We start from the raw sequence: 4,545 nt of genomic DNA on the forward strand, positions 1-4,545 counted from the left end.
GAACCATATAGAAGTTGAAGGCTACCAGGACTGTTGGAGGACATTGTATGCATGATCTTGCTTAACAAACTGGATAATTAAAGTGTAGTTGGCTTAGGTTTTTTTTATGGTTCCGTGCGAACGTGTCCTTGCATGACGTCGCGTGGTGAGTTCGTCATGCGGCACCGTTGTTAGGTGAAAGGTGCGCGAATTCCAGAGGCCATGCACACCTAAAGCTTACCACACCACGTGACGAGCAGAAAGCGTCAGATGGGGGGGAAGGGGCGACAAAGCAGTCAATGAGAACGTGCCTCTCTGACACCGCGGCTCATAATGTCCTGTACGCTGTGTGGCCGATGACGCGAGTATCTCAATGCATTGACATCTGCGTAGCGGGCTGTCGCCTTCTTACAGCGTTACAGAGCGTAGCGCGGTGTGGTAATTTTAAGTGCGGAGCAGTTCGGGGGTCCAACCGGTCGTCTGGTGTCGTAGTTTGGCGTAACGCAGGCAAAAACCGCGAATAGCACTACCACCTGTAGCATTTTAAGCGCGCGATCATGCCAAGTCGTTGTTCTTCGAGCGTCTTGATGATCGTGTGTGCGCAGCTCTTCAGCGGCCGGCGCTGCCATATGCAGTTGTCTCTTGGTGTAACGCAAACAAAATCACGTACAAAAAGCAAAAAAAGAGGAAGCAAGCGAAAACTAGGAGAGAAAGGGGAAAATATGAAGAAAAAATGAGAAAGAGCAACAAAGAGAAAGAACTAGAGAGAGACGATTAGATGTATATGAGCACATAAAAAAGACAAGATGCAGAAAAAGAGAACGAAAAAGAATGGAGGAATAAAAAAGAATCAAATGGAAACAAAGACGGCTGCCTTGCTCTGTACTTCTTTCATGCTTAGTACGAAGCTGCCCTAACTTTTTTTTTGTGTTTCTTGGGTTCACAGCTGCTGGCTTAGGCACGTCCACTGCGGGTAAGTTCACATACGCACGCACTGGCTTTGTTTTAGTGCTGCTTCATAAACGAAAAGCATTACGCTACTTCCTTGCTGGTAAATTTTTCCCCGAGGAGGAAGACCACAAATCACTAATATAGCCTTACTCATAGTTCACTCGCAAACTACACAGTGCACTAGACCAAGAGTTGGCAATCTTTTGAAGTGGAGAGCCAATTTGCGTGAAACTGACGCAGCGTGAGGCCGCATAGAAAACTGAGGAGGGGAAGGGGGGTGCTTTGCAGGAAAAGTGTAAAAATTTGTTGAATCGATACTAATTTGTTAAGCTAGATTAAGATTTTTTTTAGAACACATTTCAAAAAGCTGCAATGAAACATGTATGTTACAAGCAAAGGACCAGCTCTAACAAAGAACCAGCTCGGGGTCAAATTTGACCTAGCTGTCGACCTTCAGACAGAAAGCGGCATGGAAAGAGAGGGAATGGGGTCTGACGCCGTGCCGGGCGTAGCGTATTGCTACAACGTGGGCCGCAGGTCTCCGACCCCTGCGAGAGACAACCAATTATAGCGTTACCACCTTGACGTACGTGTGACGTTGACTGACACCAAGTTCCTCTTTCTCTTACAGAAGGTGAACTGTAAGTGAACTCTTTTTCATAACAGTGCTTTTTTATACCACAACAGTAAATGATGCTACAGGTGCGAGTATACTCAACTGAACTAACAACATCTACTAATTCAATTTCTTCTCGTCTGTAAGAAACATTATCTCTCTCGGTGACTTTGCTTTTCGGTTAGTCACCGATACTACCTGCCACACGCTACACGCCTAATACGGGTGGGTGGAAAAAATATCGAGAAAGTGCTTTTTCAAACTGAGCTGATACGCTCCGCATTAAGTACGCTCCGTAAACACTCCACATCGAGGTGTGCATTGAAATATTCTCGATGACCTGTAAGTAGTGAGAAAAAAGTCAGTTTCAATGCAAGGGTGAAGGAATTAATGCGATAGCGATGAATTGTGACGTTATAGGAAGTGAGGCTCACGGCTAACTTGTACGGATCTGATGTCACCGAACTGTAGAAACCACTGCTGTGAGAGATAGTGGATGCTCCAGGGACACTGTTCGTACAGTCTCTTAGTGATGACAGTGCAGCACGTAGAAAGGTATATGATCCGCCGTGAATGCCGATATAGCGAGATTACGTGCGCCCATAAAATCAGTGTTCACAGTTGCTGCTCGAGCCCCCTCGTCATGTCGTCTCAGACTGACTAAGGACGGGCGGGGCGTGTCCTCTTTGATTAAGCATTCAACGGCCGGTCTAATTGGGGGCGGGGGGGGGGATCTTATCGCTTGTTCCCTCCCAGTGACAGAGATGGGTTGGCTCGTTTGATCTCGGCTTCAGCCGCGTTCATTGACCCTACTCGCCCTTTATGTAATCACTGTGTACTTAACACGGGACCTGACGGCGACGGCAAAACTTCGTTAAAACCGTCTGCAGGATTGCTGTCGCAAAAAAAATTTGACAAGAGCGCTTGAAAAATAACAAAACTATGACATTGCGTCTTATAGCCGAAGATACGTTGTACACAATGCTGCTGGTACGCGCTTTTGTTTTCGTTCCGCAGATTTGGTCGAAATGGAAGCACAATGATTATGCCAGGCTGCGGTCGTCGGCAGAGTATGTGAGAGTATGGTTGTGGTGTATGGGGTGTGCCTGTGGGAATGAATGAATTTAGATTCGTGTGCGAATGTGAGCCTAGTTTTTGAGGAAAATCCAAGTTGCGCTAAGTATTGCACTATGACGCTAGGCTTTGGCATCGAAGTGTTACGGAGGATGATACATGCTATTAACCTTTTTTTTTATTTTTTACCACCTTCAGGTCAAACGGCGGGACCTGGGCTCTTATATGTGGCTGCTTCATGGTATTGTCGGCCGGGATGATTCTCTTAGTGATCGTTACTGTGTTTCTGCAAGGTGAGATCTGGCGCAATGCATGTGATTTCCGTAGACAAACCTTTTGGGGCCCGAGTTGCATGAAGCTGACATGGTGGAGACCGAAGAGCAAAGGAGAATCTGGGGGAGGAGGCTTTGCAGGCAAAGAAAAAAAACCTTCAAGGGTATTTTTAAAAATGAAGATTATTAAGGAACTTGCGGATATCTGCATCAATGTTGCTCGCTGAGTGACACAGAAGTTTGCGGAGGTATTATACGGGCTGGTTGGGGACGCAAGTTTGAATAGGTGAACTTTAATCTCGAGAAAGTCTGCTAGCACACATATGCGCTATCGAACACACTTATCCCGGTTTTCGCTGATTTATTCAATCTCGAAGATTCCGGCTCTGTGATGCGAGCGTAGAGCTCAACAGTGTCTTTTGCATCGAAGACATCTTTGAGCTTATGATCTGTCTGCTGGTTATAGAAGGCTGCAACTGGTATACATATTCCAACCTTAAAAATGATTCTGATAGAATCGAATGCTGCTCGGACGATTTTACACATCTGAGAACATAGCTTCGAATTTTCTCCTCCGTGATAGTTCGCAGTTTTCTGTCAGACGCGATGCGCTCGCACTGCCACAAAACGGTTGCAGCAAGGCGATTGTTCAAAATGATAGCTGTCTTCTGGCAAAGAACTCTAGCCGAAACCGTACGGAGACCGAACACGTATACAGTTCTACTTATTATTTACGTGTTCAGTAGACCGATAAGTCCCTTCGCGTAAAGCGGCTTGTCATCATAATGAAAATTCCTGGGATTTACGAGCCCAAACGAGGACACGGAGCTGCTCCAGAAATTTCGAACTCCTGACGTTTTTTAACATGCACGCAAAGCTCGTGAGCCTCTATAGCTATTCGCCTCAATCGAAATGCGACCGTCGTTCCAGGATCGAAGCCGTGCCTTTCGGTGTGGCAGCCGAGCACCGTAAACACTGTGCCACCGCGGAGGGTGGTACAGTGTCTACGGCGACACCATTGGCGACACCATTTGGTACTCAATGGGTGCTGCTGTTTATTTGTTTTATTTATTTATTTTTACCCTCAGTGCTTACAAGAAGCATTGTAGAGGAGAGGAACTAAAGCCAATGAAAACGATATATGAATTACATATACAAAGAGAAGTAGTGACAAAACAAGGAAAATATATATAATCGAAGGAAAATATATATAATAAAACACACAAGCTAGAGATTCTTGAAATACAGGAAGATGCATGAAAAAGTAAGTATTGAATCACAAGAAAAAAAAACGTCAATGCAAACTAACAATGCAAAAGAATGAAATGTTGGGAAGAAAGAGACCTCGATAGAAATAGGTGGTGAAGAAACAATAAGTCGTAAATGCAGTTTGGAGCGTCGAGCCGCTTCATAGCGTGTTTATTAGTGCTTTGAAGAAATGGTTTGTATCTCTGATAGCGACTTGTGGCGCTGGCAAGGGTTTTCACTCATGACATAACATAATACGGTTATTGCTGTTCTGATAATGAAGTATTCATTCGACAGACAGTGAAGTCAGCGAAGAGTACGGACCGATTGGCCTTGGTGGCGGAGGAGGTGGTGGGGGTGGAGGTGGAGGAGGAGGAGGTGGAGGTGGTGGTGGTGGTGGTGGTG

The sequence above is a fragment of the Rhipicephalus microplus genome, chromosome 6 (genome assembly GCF_043290135.1).
Source record: "Rhipicephalus microplus isolate Deutch F79 chromosome 6, USDA_Rmic, whole genome shotgun sequence".
NCBI classification, from domain to species: Eukaryota; Metazoa; Arthropoda; class Arachnida; order Ixodida; family Ixodidae; genus Rhipicephalus; species Rhipicephalus microplus.